Genomic DNA, 18,206 nt, shown 5'->3' on the forward strand with positions numbered 1-18,206 from the left:
AGTGTGATAATAAAGTGTGATAATATAGAAAAAAAAATACTAAAGTAGGTGATATAAAGACATAAAGAAACTAAATTAAGAAAGAGTCCACTATAAAATAATTCGGTTTGTCATTAACCTAATAATATGAGCTTGATTATTTTATAGGTATTCCACCTTCGCAGATATCTTGCTCTATATTACGCCAACGTAATCTTTCTAATAAGATGACCATCGATTAATTTTTATACACCGACAGTCACATACGTTTTTCTTCTTTATATAAGAAAATATAATAATGATCAGAGGTTTTGGTCACCATTTCACACCAAAAATGTTTATATAATATCCTTAATCTCCCAAGTGTAATTCAATATTCGGCCAGCGATTTTAAAGGGACATTTTACACCCGCAAGTCCTGCCAACAATTATCATGCATTACGACCGGCCTCCGGGGATTATTAATATTAAGAGACATGCAAATTTGCCGGGAAAGTGCAAAATATCCGGGTTTTATTCCCGCCTCCGCTTTTACGGGAACTCTCGGCAGAGACAGATTTTTGGTTAAGTATTTTATTTAATAAAACATACATATGTGTATTAAACTCTCATGGTTATATAACGGTTTCTATAGGGTGTTTTGTTTGCTAATATGTAAATTATTTTTTTACTGGCACAAGTTTCAGTTATGTCATAAAATCTATGGAGAGGAGACGCGGTTTACCTGTGACTACGGTTCTGGGTATCTCTTTTATTCTTCTTAAATTCAGTTGTTTTGTGTTAAAACCTAGGACTGACCTAGAAGGACGCAACTGACACAGAAACTAACGTCAGGAGGATGATAATGTAGCGGGGGTGATGATTCGGCTGACAGCCACCAAAGGGAAGATCTTCCTTCATGTGATGCCTGGGGAACTGCTGTTGTGTCGGAGGTTGTTGTTATTGTTTGCTCCAATCCGTGAAATATTTGCTTGCGCGATTTAGACTTTTCTGACTGATTTTTTTTTGATTTGACTGATGGCGTTATCAGTCAAAAACAGCGAGAAGTCGTGATTGGTTGTTGATACTTGTGGCGTAGATATGTCGCCACAATATAAATCAATAGATATATATGAACATGAACATACTCGTACATACAGAAAATCACGCCTCATTCCCATAGTTCACACCCAACTTTCACCTACGAGTATATCAATAGCTAACATGTATCTTACGTAGTTATTAAAAGGTCTTTGAAGATTTAGGCTCGTTGCTACCGTTTCATTATGCAACTGTATATTGTAAATATATATGTATATACCAACTCATCTTAAAGAAACAAACAAAAATTGGAAACATTTGTTGAAGGGAGAAAGTATAATTATTACAACAAAATATTAAAATATTCCGTAAGCGGAAATGAGATTTGCATTATTAAGATGCTGAAATTTGTGGTGAAGATGAATTGCAATATTTTTTTGTTCAACTTAAAATTGGAACAAGTAGCAATATTTGAAAAAAAATGTATCTTAACACTATCTTCATCAAAAGTACCTGACACACGCTATGTTATCTTCGCTATAAGATCGAACCAGCATGAAAGAAAATAAATTTCTTTGTTTCCTTTAATTGTCTATTTAACATTCTTTACTTCATATTTTGTCAAAAATGTTGCCTTAAAATTCTGCTTTCAGACTGTGGATAGCCATTAGAATTCCCTACTAAGCCTGAGGAAATCATTTGTAGTGTGCAACTCAACTTAAGTTTAAATTAGTCTTTCCCTTAGTCGCCTCTTACGATATCCATTGAGAAGATATGGAATAGTTCTATTTCAAAAGTGCCAGGAACCACACGGGGCTTGGTTTAGCAATTTGTCATTATCTTAAATCTCAATTCCATCATTAAGGTTTAGAGACCTTAGATTTGCGCGGGAAAGAAGTGCTGTTGATATTCGATCCGCCTATTGCATTAAACTTATAAATATCAAAAGAATGAAGTTTTAATATTCATGTAAAAAGTATGAAAGTATCAATATTTGTAATGGAAAATACGGAAATGCTATTGCTACGTTGCAATTAAATGCACGGAGTGTTCTGTTGCACGATCTTGTTTCTGTTTAAAAAAGACACTGTCAATATGTACATAAGATAGAGGTAAAACGAAATTAGAGTGCGCATTGCTAAGCTTCAAAAGCATACTTTCTGTTCAGCCGTTAAATTTTGTATGAAACCAGTACCAGTCTTAAAGTTATGCTGAATATCATCACATCATCATCGTAATTTATTACTTATAAGTACTAATATTTATAAAGCGAAAGTTTCTTTTGATGTTCACTTATTAACATTTTACGCAAAACTTTCTGAACGGTTTTATTTTATATTAATACTACAACTGGCATTAAAAGTACAAGGGCAAGAAAAATTCTACTTTTTTGAAAAACTATGTAAATCAAGGGAACTAGTATTACCAAAAGATAAAGGTATTATTCACTAACCATCTCATGTACCTCGCAAAACTTTTAAAATATTAAAAAAATAAAATTCATCTATATTTTGACACCGCAGGAGAAATCAAATTTAGCATTGTTTTATTTAGTTCGCTATATACAAGTAACATAAAAAAGAATAGGACCACTCCATCTCTTTCCCATGGATGTCGTAAAAGGTGACTAAGGGATAGGTTTATAAACTTAGGATTCCTCTTTTAGGCGATGGGCTAGCAACCTGTCACTATTTGAATCTCAGTTCTATCATTAAGCCAAATAGCTGAACGTGGCCATTCAGTCTTTTCAAGACTGTTGGCTCTGTCTACCCCGCAAGGGATATAGACGTGACCATATGTATGTATGTATATACAAGTAACATTAAGTACTTACTTAATTTAAGTAAGATTTAGAGTCGCTCACTCTCACACAATGAGAATTCTTTGGCACCTTTCTATAAGTGGTAGTTAAGACTGCAAAGACTCTTTGTTCAGTACGTATTTATATCTTAAACGATTTAATTGAATTGCGTTGATATTGAATCTAACGATAGCATTCTTATTAATATTATAAATGCATTACTAACATGTCACACTCATATGTTTATGTTTATTGTAAACATATATAGTTTGTTTTATTCAAAACCGTCCAGTTAATCATTCTATCATAAACATATAAGAACTGTGGGCGGAAGTAAGTGTTTACTCACTTACCTACCCCACTTTTATTATATGTACATATATATAATAATCTATTGTAGGTATGTAAGTTAAAAAAAGAGTCAACGACACAAGGCCGAGGTAGGATTAAAAAAAAAATCACGAAATATTCATTTACTTAAATACACATTTTTCCGAATTTGCCGTGTTGTCCCAGGCACTTTAGAATAGGACCACTCCATCTCTTTCCCATGGACGTCGTAGAAGGCGAGTAAGATTAAACTTGGGATTCTTGTTTAAGGCGATGGGCTAGCAACCTGTTACTACTTAAATCTCAATTCCATCATTAAGCCATACAGCTGAAGGTAGCATATCAAGCTTAGCGCAACCGCTGGTTCTGTCTGCCCCGCAGGTTATGAAAAAGTCACTGTATGTATGTATATTTTTTTAATCATACTTACAAATATTATTTCTTATTGTGTTTCTATTTAGCATCACAAAAGCAAATGTTTAAAATGCTCTTACTTAACCGAGACTTAACACTTTAAACCTAGTTCGAAATAGGCAAAATTTACATAAAACTAGATACGAACAAGGAAAACTCTTGTCAAGTTTCAAGTTTTGCATCAAAATAAGGGAGTTTACTCCTTTTTCTCAGACTTATAAGATTTGTACACTCTGCCATGTATATTTTACAATAAGACGACTCTTTTTGAGACGTCTTTTCCTTGACGGTGTAGATAGTGCTGAAGTCGCAAGCCTTTATGGCCACTTTTAAAGTTTTATGAGTTTTGAAATTTAACACGTGGGTTCCACATATGCATAAATACATAGGGTCACGTCTGTATCCCTTGCGGGGTAGACAGAGCCAAAAGTATTAAAAAATCTGAAAGGCCACGTTCAGCAATATGTCTTAATTATGGAATTGATATTAAAATAGTAACAGGTTGCTAACCCATCGCCCACAGAAGACGTCAAAGTTTACATTAGTCTTTCCCTTAGTCGCCTCTTACGATATCCATTATTTATTAAACTAATCTTTACAGTATTTTTTTTATACAAATTTAATTAAATACAGAATTTCATGGAAATTGAATAACCTTTTATTAGCGAACGCAACAGCTTGTACGCAACAAGAGCAGCTCCAAAAGTATTTTTTTTAAACAAACTCTAAAAATAAGTAAAAAAAAAATATGTGGTTTCCGGCACTCTGGAATAGGCTTATACACTTTGGTATTCCTCTTGTGGGCTAGCTACCTGTCACTAGTACACACGTAGCCTTTCAGACTGTTGGCTTTATCTACCCCGCAAAGGATACTGACGTGATTATATATGTATATGTATGTTATAAATAAAAAATATATTAAATAAAGGATAATTGAAACTATTAATCCAAGATTCTATGCAAACAATCGCATCCAAAACACGAGAAAGAAACGTTTCCACACCGCGACAGTTTGTTTGCGAGAGCTCGTTCAAAAACAAAGCTCTCGTGGCATCACGTGTCATAATTACATGTGTAATTAAAAGCTTTGGAGTGCTTCCTCAATAAAGCTGGACAATCAACTGATTGCGGACTTAATAACTTGATACGTCAGGTATATGTTCCCTTTGGCACTATGCTGTTGATCCCTGGTTAATCAACAAAAATACGTTAATATTTATCACTTTGGAAAGCTTTTTTAATAGTTTGTGACTTTAAACTTTTTTGTAACAAACCTATGACGGATTAAATTAAGATTCGTGTTTATTACGTAGATCTCAGTGTGTTAAAAATTATAAGAAAATTCAAACAAAATTATTTTCAAATCATGATCGGTAGCATTGATCATGCAAAAAGATGTACAAGTCAAAATTATGCAGTAGGGTAAGGTTGCTTAAGTCGTACCCCCTAAGGAAATGTTACTCTAATTATTACTACAATTGAAATTAAACACAACTTCTTACATCTGTCGAATCTTTATTTAGTTGCCTTTCCATCAACGTTTATAGACACTAACAAATCTTTCATCAAAATAGTTAAATTAACAATTTTAACAAACCTGCTTTCGGTACGACTAAGGCGCCTCAGTTCCTAACTCGTACCACCTATAGCCTAAGTCGTACTTAGAAAATAGACTTCAATGAAGTCATAATAAACTATATAGAAATAATACTGAATAACAAGAGATCACTTGAAACATGTTTTGGTTATCAAGAAGGTATAATATCGAATTTACTTACTAACACAGATATCACAAATATATTTTTTAATGGTAGGTACTACTTTCTACACCAGCGCATAGGTCATGTATCCAGACTTTACATTTTATGCACTGGATCATGTTTTCTTTGCGATCTTCTTTACATAGTTGGCATAACCATGATGCTTTAGCTTTTATTTTTTTGTTTTTCTTTATTAATTCTTTAAATACTTTTATTAATTCCTTTTTCTATTTTGATTTTTTTCATATCTAGTACAGGCTTCTTCTTCTTCTTTATATTTTCCTTGGCTTCTATTATAGAGCCTGGTCCATATCCTCTTGCTTCCAAGTATTGTATTTTATCTTTTTCATGCTATGTAGTATTTATAACCTGATAAAAAAATAAATTAATTGTTAAATAATTTTCTTTAAACCTAAGTCGTACCGGTACGACTAAGGAATTTAGCACAGGTACGACTTAAGCAGAGGGGACTTCTGAATTTCAAATTAAAACAACTAACAAAACCTATAAATATCTCATGTTTGAGTATGCTTAAACTATTGCTAGATACGCACTCTAAATAGACATTGTCAAAGAAATAAATTAACTATCGCTATCCTGCCATAAATAGCTTATAAATGTGCCAAAAATTGTAATGCAATACGTATAAAATACTTACTTTTTAAATATCTTCGTTTCACGAAGCCGAGCAGCGTTCCACTTGTTTGAATTTGTTTGCCTGACTAAATAGTTCAGATAAATGTCATCAGATGGTGCATTTTTTGTGTATCAAGTGAGAAATTACCGGGGTACGACTTAGGCGGTGGTACGATTTAAGCAACCTTACCCTAATAATACACCTTTTTGCGCAAAAAGCTAGTTAGTTGCAAATATGAGGAGTAAACTTCATGGGACCAATGAAAATAGTTCGTAAAGTTTGACCGTGAGCGGGACAACACGAGGGTGCAATAGTGTTGTCCCTGTCGCACACTGTTGAGGTTCAAATCTGTGTTGCGAGTGGCCGGTGAGCGTAGGGCGGGCAGATAGAGCTATGAAGCGTATAGAAAGAACAAACTTTAAATTTAGAACGTATTTTGAGAGTTTGATTTCTGTATTGGTTAGTTCTTGTATACATTTTTAATCCGTTCTTTCTTAATTAATTAGACTTATATTTTTTTTCGCTCTTGTTAGATAAATCAACGATCATTTGAATCTAAAGTTAAGTAGAAATTTATGTAATCCTTATGGTGGTTTCTTTCGTTATAGCAAGTTAAGCACAAACAATTTGCAAGCATTGAAAATATTTAAGCAGAGTAAAATTATACTAACTTACGTGGCAGACAGTGACAGTAGCAACAAGACTAAAAACCTTTAGGTCTACACATGACCCCTTTTTACCATAACCTTACGTACGTTCTTAAGACCATCACCACACATGACTCAACCTATTTATCTACCATTTACAAAAGCGACGTCACAAAACCCACGCATTGCCGTGTCTAGTAGCCGATGAGGTCTACGTGAAGCATTTAAAAGGGGATGCGTGGTGCGACCCAGCGCACTCCAGCGGTACCACCGGGCCTTGTGCTCATATTGAACCGATCGGGTAGTGGGTTCGAATCGCGGTTTTTTTTTTCTCGGAGTGTCACAAGAGGATATCTGTAAGTATTCTTTTTTTTAGTTAAAAACTTTTTTGGCACTTTTAAAGTGTTTTAAATAGTTTGTGACTTTAAACTTTTTTGTAACAGACCTATGACGGAATAAAAAAGAAAAAAAAAATAACGGTTTTATTATTTTTCATTAACCGAATTTTAATAATCACGGTTATTTAGAAATACAATTAGGTACATTAATTTAACTTTATAAAAATGCTTATTCGTTTTCTGCAACTAGTAAAAAAATGTACAGGTGTTATGGAAATAATTTGTTTTTTAATTACCTAAGACGAATTAATAACAGATTAAGTTTTGATTAATTAACACAAAATTAACTTTTATTTGATCGGTAAACACTCGACCAATTTTTTAACTTTTTAAGTACTTAAATTAAAATAAAAAAATGATTTATTTGAAAAGTTTAAAATTTTATTTTCTTTGTGCCTAATGTGAAGATAGTGAATTTTGAAAACTTTTAAATTAAATTCGAATTAACCTATGAATATTTCATCTGAATTTAAATCTGCAAAATGAAGCTCTATTCACAAGAATAACTAACTAACGTCACGTCTACATCCCTTGCGGGGTAGACAGGGCCAGCAGTCCTGAAGAGACCGACAGGCCACATTCACCTGTTTGGCCTTTTAACAGCATGTAAGTGATAAATGATTATTGGATGTAGAAGAGGGCGACTGTAAACTCATTACAGAATCAGTATCGTGTACAGTGAAATGTTTCATAAAAGACCTTGCTATGCTTTAAAATCGCTGAGAGTACTATTGGGAATATACTACTTAATAAAGAGTAAATAAATTTATTTTTTTGTAAACATAAAAAAAACAATAAAATTGTGCCTCAATTAGTGTACACCTCCAGTGTACACTCAAGACTCACTTCAAAACTGTTGGCTCTGTCTACCCCTCAAGGCATATAAATAAATATGCGTGATAATATGTATATTTTACGAATGCTTCTGATTTCTGAAATCCAAAAGCGGGCCCAGAATAGATATGCCAATTTTATTTAAAGGACTATTTTATATAACGAGTAATATTTTTCTTCTATATTCTTAATTTAAAATACGGGAAACAAAACGGCACAAATAAAAATTTATTAAAAAAAAAAATTAACCGCCGACCTGGCATGAAGAGGTTTTTAATGTGGATAGCGAAAGAAGTATGCAGAAATCGTGGTAAGGCGATGTATTCTCTGCCTACCCCTCCGGTAAAAGGCATGATTTTAAGCATTTATATATATGTAAACGGGTAATTAACGGTTGTAATATTTGTGGACGTAAAATGTTTACTGTTAGGTCGAATAATTTTCAAAGTTTGCTGTCTCAAGTCAGTTCAAAATTCATAGCTAGCCTATTTATTTATGGCTCTCAGTCATTCAGGTGAACTTACTAGGCAAGTCAGGTTTCTACACGAACAGACTCCCGCCCCGTAGCATGACACGCGCTAAGCCGTTAACATCGCTCGAAAAACTATCGCCATCCCGTTTCATGTCATATAATAAAAAGCATCAGCGATAATTATTCTCGTGATAAAAACGGCGTCGCGCTTGCCTTGATTCGGAGGCTCAAGTTCAACAGCAACTTATTCAGGGAAACCTTACTCACATGGATCATGATTCTTAGTCCCCTTTTAAGATACTCATTAGAAAAAGATGCAGAGATCCAATTCTTAAGTGCCGGGAACCACACGGCACATAACCATGGCACTGACTATCGTGACCTTATCATCGGTTAGCAATTACCTCGTCTTGAAATTACCGATTCGGCAGTGCCAAGGTACTCCGTGAACCGTTATTCGAAAAGTTCCCAAAACTTCAAATAAAGAGGTCTATTGTAACTCAAGATAGTCAATGTTAAATTACTTTTCAGTTTTATTTGTACTTCTAAAATTGGAAACTTAATTTCTTGATTTAAAAACTATTTTAAAGGCACATTTGAATGGTATGTAAACAATAAAGTTCGTAGTAGCAATAATGAATGTTATTTGCTAGGAGATAAATTGAAAAATTGCACTCTTTATATTAATTTTATTATAATCAGTTCAATATGTTTAATAATAAAATAAATGGTTAGACATGTCGTGGCAGAAGGTGGCTCAATGACCTATACGAGTAAGAAATCAAATTATATTATGTCACACGGTAAAAAAGAGTTCACTTAATTTACTTAAAGTTTATAAATAATATGAGTTTCGAATTGCTAAGTCTTGCTAAGATTTCTGTAAGTATAGTTAACGAATCAACACAATATAAGCTTTCTATTTAAAAATAAGTTCATTATTTACGTGTTGCAATGATGAAGACAAAATAACGAACAAATAATTACACCTATTCCTTGAAGGGGCTTAAAACGAACATAACTTTCATTGACAGAAATGTAGGCTTTATCCTATTTACAAGATTTGGCACACAGAAAACTAGTTTGCACAAGAAAAAAAGATTCCTTTTACTCTATTGGAGTTTGATTGATAAGATTTAAAGAACCAATTTCTCTACCACCGAACTAGATTTGTTGACACCAAATGGTACGTATGCTATACGAGTAAACATAAGTAATATCTTATTTTAAATTTACTCGTAAGGGATTGAGTCATCCATATATTTACGGGTTAAACTGAAAGGCCACGTTCAGCTGCATGGAATAATAATGGAATTGAAATTCAAAAAGTGAGCGCCTTCAAGGAGAATCCCAAGTTTATTAGCCCTTCCCTTAGTCGCTCTTTACGACATCTATGGGGATGATATGGAGTGGTGTATTCTAAGTGCCGGAAACCACACGGCACTACTTACTTTAGCTTTTACGTGTGCATAAATGAATTGAGGGAAGCATATTCCTTTTACAATATTCCCTAGAACCAAACTACGGTGAGGGAAAACCTGCACATTCAGGCAACTGGATGTGTAACCATGATCTATCCAATACCGGTTAGGTTCCCCTGCAAAGGTTGCGGAGGTCAGACGGGAGTCACTTCCTATGTTTCCTTTACACGAAATGACTCCCATCCTCCATGGATCTTGGATTGGGTTCCATGGTCAAAGGCAAACCCCGGGCTCTCTTTCCAGAGTGGCGAGGATGCAACCGGGACTAAAGCCAGGAGGGAGAAGAAAATACTCTTTAGAAAAGCGTGAAAATCCCAGACTATTTTCACTAGAGTCGTTTTGGATAAGCCGAAATCAAAGTGCGGAAGTTTGCTCGTCGCCCGTGATAAATGACTCCCAGAAATATTATTACGAGCAATTAATATAATTATAGGATCCCTGTCGATATTGTGAAAGAGCGGAAATTTTGTTATCTTAATGTGATTAAAAATTATTATTTGTCAGCCCGCGAACGCTCGTCGTTTCTCATTTAGAATAGTCATTAATTTTCGGAAATTTGGAAAATGCAGGGACTAGACCACATATAAAACTAACATGTCCAATTTCAAATATCTATCTTCTCGTAGAACCAGTATACATACATATAATCACGTCTATATCCCTTGCGAGGTAGACAGAGCCAACAGTCTTGAAAATACTGATAGGCCACATTCAGCTGTTTGGCTTACAGATAGAATTGAGATTCATATAAAGTGACAGGTTGCTAGCCCGTCGCCTAAAAATAGAATCTCTAGTTTATAAGCCTATCCCTTAGTCGCCTTGTAGAACATCCATGGGAAAGAGATAGAGTGGTCCTATTCTTTTTCTATTGGTGCCGAGAACTACACGGCACAGAACCAGTATAATTTAAGATATGTCGGTCGATTCAATTGTTTTACATAAATAGTTAAGAAGATATGCAGTAAATTTTACGGCATTTTAACGTTCATAAGCAAAAAAATAAATAAATAGTAAAGAGATTTTGAATGTGAGAAATAAAATGTGAGGAATCATAAAAACATGTTAAGGTCTACGATAGGGTTCCTGCTCTTAACTGAAATTACTGTAATAAACCCTTTTAAGTATTCAAAACAAGTTATAAAAATAAATAAGAAAGAGAAAATTATATTAAAACAACAAAAATTAAACTTAGGTATATACATTTAATTACGTCTTTATCCCTTACGGGTTAGATAGAGGCAGCAGTTTTGAAAATACTGATGGGCCACGTTCAGCTGTAGGGTTTAATGATGGAATGAGATTCAAATAGTGACAGGTTGCTAGCCCATCGCCTAAAAGAAGAATCCCAAGTTTATAAGCCTTCCCCTTGATTCACTTTTACAGAAAGAAAGAAGAAGCCGGGAAGAGAAGCAACTGTCACATAGTATGATTCTTCTTTGGTACCAGGCCAGCATGAACCTTATTTTATATTATTTCCTATCGAATGCGAAATGTAGACAAATGTTATCATGCGAGCGTTAAATATGAAGTTATTCACCCAATATTTCACCACGATCCGTTATAACAAAAACTAAACGGTTGCCAGCCAACGCAAAACACAAAATTAATCGCGAGATGTATCCCAAGATGAGAATTTATTGCTAAATGAATCCCAACAGTTTCGTTTTACGCATTCGTGTTATAAGTTGTGATGATATGCTGCTTTAGAAGATTTTTTTGGAGAGAGATGTGTTGATGATTCTATATTTGTCTCTCTCTGTAATAGCGTAATCCAACTAATATTGTAAATGCGAAAGTAAGTTTGTTTGTTTGTTTTATCATCACGCTGAAGCAATCTTCTTGAAATTTTGCGTATATAGGTATAATTTAAAGTCTGGAGAAGGACTATGGTACTTTTCGTCCTGTGAAATTTGCAAAAAACCTGTGTTTTTTTTAAATGGTGGTGCTAGATTCGCGCATGTAGGTGACGTTAAATTCGCTCGTGATGGTGTCGCAAAATTGGCGCGGGTGAAGCTACGGGTAAAATTTAGTTTATTAATTAATTTTTTGTATTATGGTGTTCATTGGATAAATACTTTTATATTTTCACAAAAAAGAGAAATCCCCAAAAAAAATATGATGATTTAAAATTTTAATAAGTATAATTGATTGCTGTCTAAAAATAAACAAAAAGAACATAATAATTAAAGTACAATACTTCTAATAGACTCGTAAAAATGTTCTGTCGTTATACACCTGAGCCCTGTAAGTCTTTGAAAAGTGTAAGGACGGCCATTATGATTTTTTACCTGTCCGAAAAGGGCTTAAATATACGTAACATCTATAGTGCATATTTAACAATAAATCAACTCTTCGCGCTTGTATATTTAAACTGTAGCTCGCGACTCCACCTGCGTTAAATCTCGGTAATTTCCGTTCATGGGGGAATTTCGGGAAATAAAAACGGAAAATCTAATAATGCACCCCTCGACCACGTACTGGAAAGTTTTAAATCCATGATCCTGCTGTCTCGGTTATGCATTGAGTGTGTCAGTCAAGTCATTTTATGTCAATTGCAAATAACGAACGATGAATTGAAATTTGACGGCCTCTGTGGCGCAGCGGTAGTACGCTTGTCTGTGACACCAGAGGTCCCGGGTTCGAATCCCGGCCAAGGCATGATGAGAAAAGAACTTTTTCTGATTGACCTGGGTCTTTGATGTTTATCTATATAAAGTATTTATTATAAAATATAGTATGGTTGAGTTGGTATCTCGTAACACAAGTCTCGAACTTACTTCGAGCCTAACTCAATCATTGTATTGTCCCGTATATAGGTATTTATTTATTTATGGAAATATAAAATTTCAACAAAATTATGGGAAAGTTAGTTTGTTTACTTATTGTCTCAACTACAACTTCCCACCCACGTAGTACTTCCTAATTACTTTTAATCTCAGAATCAACGACTAGTTAAAAAGCACATACATACATATAATCACGTCTGTATCCCTTGCGAGGTAGACAGAGCCAACAGTGTGAAAAGATAGGCCACGTTCAGCTGTATGGTTTAATGACAGAATTGAGATTCAAATAGTGACAGTCACTATGTGCAACCTGTCACTATTTGAATCTCAATTCTGCTAGCCTTCGCCAGCCCATCGCCAGCCCATCGCCAGCCCATCGCCTAAAAGAAGAATCTAAATTTTATAAGATTTAGAAACCGTGGCTCCGACAATTTTGTGTCGGAGGTTGTATACTCGTAAATGCTATAATCCGTGAAATCTTTGCTTGCGCGATTTAGCATTCACGTGATAGGCTTAGTGGCGTGTGACATTTGAGATGTTGCCATAGACACATATATATCTCTCTATTGAAACACAACGGCAGACAAAAATAATTGAATTCAAAAGACTAAAATACGTTACGGCCAAATGTAAAAAGTGTGCGAAATGAATGGACCGTCCAAAAATAACGGGTATAATCGATATATGTGTCCTTATTCTCGAATATCAGGGTAATATATGCCTCGTATACGACTATGCAAAGACAATTTGTTTGAGTGCTTGCCTGTACTTATGTACGTGTTATGGATTCAATGGTAATGTTTCCATTCATGTGTTTTTAATCATAGATAAAGAATAGGAAAGTTATTCTTACGGTGTAGGAAAAAATCGTGAGGAAACTTGCATATTCAGGCAACTGAATGTGTTATCATGATCCAATGTGAGTTAGATTCTCCAGCAATGGTTGCGGAGGTCAGATGGGTGTCGCTTTGTATAGAAACCTGACTCACCCAATTTAGTATCGTGGTCGTAAAGGCGCCTCTAGCCACTAGAAAGGTGAGGATGTAACCGAGATTTACATCAGGGGAAGGAGAAGAAAGAATAGGAAAGTTGACTTCGGTGGGAAAGGCCTAGTTATCAAATTCAAATTGAAAAATTTTATTCATTATTATAGGATACTTCATATCGCTTAGTAATTGTCATATCTTTTGGTTTCACAATATTGGTTGACGTCAAATAAATTACTTAAAACTAAGTTTACAGCCGTTTCCAAGGCGTCAGTGCAGAAGAAGCGGTAACAAACTGCACTGCCGCACTTTCTTCAACAACGTCAACTTCACAAATATCCAAACATAGAATAGAATGTGGACAAGAGAATACATTATCCTGGTCGTACCCTACTGAAGCGCTTCGGGATCCGGGGTCCGGCTTCCGACTTTTCTCTCTCCACTTCGTCCGGTTTTCGGCGTCCTAACATTTAAGTCCATTGGCTCGCAAATATCTTTTTCGGCCTGCCCCTTACTTGGGTCCATGGCAAGATATTTGTTCTTCAGATAGTCTGTCGGTTTCCGCAAAACGTGACTGTACTAACGTAGAAGGTTATCATGCATTTTGTCTTGTCACGGAAATGATGGCTGCCACGAGAGTTTCACATACAGGGCATTTTCATCTCCTAGACACGCAACTCCTACGCTTGTGCCAATTCAGCACTGGCCATGTTTAACTTTCATAAAATAGGACAGGCCTAATACATACATACATAAAATCTCGCCTCTTTCCCGGAGGGGTAGGCAGAGACTACATCTTTCCATTTGCCACGATCTCTGCATACTTCCTTCGGTTCACCTACAGGCTTTATGTTGGCTTTGAAGGTACCTTGATTAAATTGGGTAGGTTCATTCTTCCTCTCGGGGACGTAGTGGTGAAAGGTCAGGTCAAAACCGATCAGTTCACATGATAAGTTGGCTGAAGCAAACTTAACTGAGGTGAACAGAGCCAACAGTTTCGAAAAGACCAATAGGCGACGTTCAGCTGTTTGGCTTAATGATAGAATTGATTTTCTAATAGTGACAAGTTACTAGTCTATCGCTGTAAACAAGAATCGCAAGTTTACAAGTCTATCCCTTAGTCGCCCTTTACGACATCCACGGGTAAGAGATGTAGGGTTCCTTTTTTTCTATTGACGCCGGGAACCGCACGGCACATAGACATTATTTAAAGCAGATCACATAATTTTACAAAATTTGTCACACTGTTTGAAACACATTTACAGAATTAGTTGCCAAAACTACCTCTATAAACTAGAATTACCGTGTGTTTGTTTGTTGGTTTATATTAGTTGTAAACAGCAGTTGTGTACAAAGTAACTGTACTGATTGTCTAGGTTTATAGCATTATCTTATACAGGCTGAATACTTATATAGATAAACATCCAAGAACCAGGGCAATCAGAAAAAGTTCTTTTCTCATCACGCCCTGGCCGGGATTCGAACCCGGGACCTCCGGTGAATAGTTATAAATATTATTATTAGGATGTGAGAGAAACATAAGGAGCTTCAGTGGAATTTGACTTTAAAAACTGTATCCGTAGATAGCTGATTTTGATGAGTTTATGGTGAATAATATCGTGAGGAAACCAGCACATTCAGGCAACTGAATTCGTAACAATGATCTAATTCAAATTCAAAACTTTTATTCATTATTAAAGGATACTTCATATCGCTTAATAATTGTCAAATCTTTTGGTTTCACAACATTGGTTGACGTCAAATAAATGACTAAATACTAAGTTTACTGCCGCTTCCTAGGCGTCAGTGCAAAAGAAGCGAGAACAAACCGCACTGAAGCATTTTCTTCTTATATTATTATTATCAATATGCGTTAGGTTCCCTTGCAAAGTTCGTGTTGGTTAGATGGGAGTCGCTTAGTGTAAACTGAACCTATTCATTCTACTATCATGGTCGTCGGTGGACCTTGCATTCTCTCCAGAGAGGTGAAGACTAAATGACATAATGATAGAGTGTGCAGAAACGAATGTCCGAATTTCTTCCCTAAAAAGGAAGATTTACAACCCCTGGTTAATATTTTATGACACTCGTGTTGTTTAGAGGTGACACTAGGCACACTTTCAGCAATTGTTATTATGGCGTCATAATAAATTTACAGCGCACGTAAAACATAGCATAAAAAGTGTACAACAATGCTTTATGTACGCACTCCACGTAAGAGGTTTCAGTGAGACTATTTTTGTTTATTAAGGTATAAACAAATACGCAATTAAATTGGTACTCGTAGTCTGAGTAATCTTTTAACTTGCATACTTTTTTTGCTCCAAATTCATCAATATTTATTTAGGGAAGGTCCCTAAATTTGTAGGATTTATTTACATACATACATACATAAAATCACGCCTCTTTCCCGGAGGGGTAGGCAGAGACTACCTCTTTCCACTTGCCACGATCTCTGCATACTTCTTTCGCTTCGTCCACATTCATAACTCTCTTCATACAAGCTCGGCGGTTTCGGGTACTTTTGACCTGACCCTTTACCAGGACGTCCTTAATTTGATCAAGATACGTTCGTCTAGGTCTTCCCACTCCGACCTTTCCCTCCACACTCTCCTTGTATATCTGCTTAGTCAACCTGCTTTCATTCATCCTCTCCACATGACCGAACCATCTTAACATACCCTTTTCTATTCCTGTAACTACATCTTCTTTCACATCACAACATTCCCTTATCACGCTGTTCCTTATCCTGTCACTCAATTTCACACCCATCATACTCCTTAACGCTCTCATTTCCACTGCATTTCTGCTTTCATGCTTCTTTTGCCATACCCAACTTTCACTCCCATACATTAATGTCGGGACCAACACGCCCCTGTGCACAGCCAGTCGAGCCTTTTTGGATAGTTTCTGACTGCTCATAAAGGCATGCAAAGCTCCATTCACCATGTTCTCCGCGTTCACTCTCCTTTCAATATCACTATCATACTTGCCATCTGATGTAAACTTTGATCCTAGATATACAAACTCTTTCACTTGCTCCACTTTTTCTCCTCCAATCAAAATATTACATGCTGTCATTTCTTTCTCCATTTCAAAAACCAGTGTTTTAGTTTTACTTACGTTCACTTTCATTCCTTTCTCTTTTAAAGCTTCATGCATACAGTTTACCATCTCCTGTAACTCCTCCGCTGATGACGCCAGTATAACCTGATCGTCGGCATAGAGCAGACATTTGACGAGTAACTCATTCATCCTTAATCCACTTTTAGACTCTTTCAAATCTGTCAAACAGCTATCCATAAATAGGTTGAACAGCCACGGTGACGCAACACATCCCTGCCTAACGCCTTTCTCAATCTTAAACCACTCAGTGTGCGCTCCGTTTATCCTGACACAAGCACTCGAATCCTCATATAAGGATTTCAGTGCTCGTATTAAGAGACTGCTCACCCCATGCATAGAAAGTGCTGACCACAATTCATTCCTCTCAACTCTGTCATAGGCCTTTTCCAGATCTACGAATGTGCAAAAAATTTTTTGACTCTTGGCCAAAAACTTTTCGGCTATGCACCGCAAGGAAAAGACCTGATCAGTACATCCCATTCCCTTTCGAAATCCCGCTTGAGCATCCCATATTTTGTCATCAGTTTCATTCCTGACTCTATTAATCAATACCTTAGCATACAATTTGCCGACGACGCTAAGCAGGCTTATACCACGATAATTTTTGCAGTCCAGCTGTGACCCTTTTCCTTTGTAAAGTGGCACGATAACAGCCTTACACCAATCTTTTGGTACTCGGCCGCTTCTCCAACACAAATTGAAAAGGCAGTACAACTGACTAGCTACTACGCCTTTTCCTGCTTTAAGCATCTCGACCGACACTCTATCACACCCAGCAGCCTTTCCCGCTTTCATACTCTTAAGTGCTTCCACAATTTCGAACATTTCAATTTCGCCTTCCATCTCATTCTCTTTTTCTTCGCTATAGCAGAAATCTTTCTTATTTCCTTCCTTTTTTTCAAATAAACTTTCAAAATAGTCCTTCCATATCTTTAGTACACATTCTTCTCCTTTCACAACGCTACCATCCTGGCATCTGATCCTAGTCAGCTCTCTGGTTATAGTATTTCCTCGGGCTGACCTTACGGATTTCCAGAATACTTTCAGATTTGACTGAAAGTCTTCTGATAGCCTTTTATCAAAATCCTCTTTATACTCTTCTTTCTTTCTAATCACAGCTTTCTTAACCAAATCTTTCATTTTCTTATATTCCTTACGTGCTTCATTCACATCTTCATCTATAACCTCTTGCATTCTTAAGTTAGCTTTTGCTGCTAACAAATCCAGCCATGCTTTCTTCTTTAATCGCACAAGTTCTTGCACATCTTTACTCATCCACGCATTTTTGTGATTTTTTCCTTTCCTTCTTCTACTTACACCACACACTTCAACAGCTACTTTCACAATTCTTTCTTTAAGTTCCTTCCATCCATCTTCAATATCGCTCATTTCATCTAAATCTTCAAATTCATCCTTCAGTCTATTAATATACTTCTTACCTACATCCATATCTTGCAAATTTTCCACTTTTACTCTTTCCAAAGCGCTGGTTTGCTCCCTTACCCTGTGCCGCCAGCGATTGAAGATACCCCTTA

General features: G+C 35.8%; 2 protein-coding genes across 2 annotated transcripts in view; both read left to right on the forward strand.

The window, feature by feature from the left end:
* LOC106140620 (CDK5 regulatory subunit-associated protein 3) overlaps positions 1–18,206 on the forward strand; it is a 61,917-nt gene that overhangs the window by 37,447 nt on the left and 6,264 nt on the right. The window lies entirely within an intron of this gene.
* LOC106130140 (neuropeptide CCHamide-2) overlaps positions 6,854–18,206 on the forward strand; it is a 38,856-nt gene continuing 27,503 nt past the window's right edge. Inside the window, exon 1 of the mRNA XM_013328910.2 lies at positions 6,854–6,944. The gene's annotated coding sequence lies outside the window, so the exon portion shown is untranslated. The remainder of the gene's footprint in view (positions 6,945–18,206) is intronic.

The sequence above is a fragment of the Amyelois transitella genome, chromosome 10, assembly GCF_032362555.1.
Source record: "Amyelois transitella isolate CPQ chromosome 10, ilAmyTran1.1, whole genome shotgun sequence".
In the NCBI taxonomy this organism is placed as follows: domain Eukaryota; kingdom Metazoa; phylum Arthropoda; class Insecta; order Lepidoptera; family Pyralidae; genus Amyelois; species Amyelois transitella.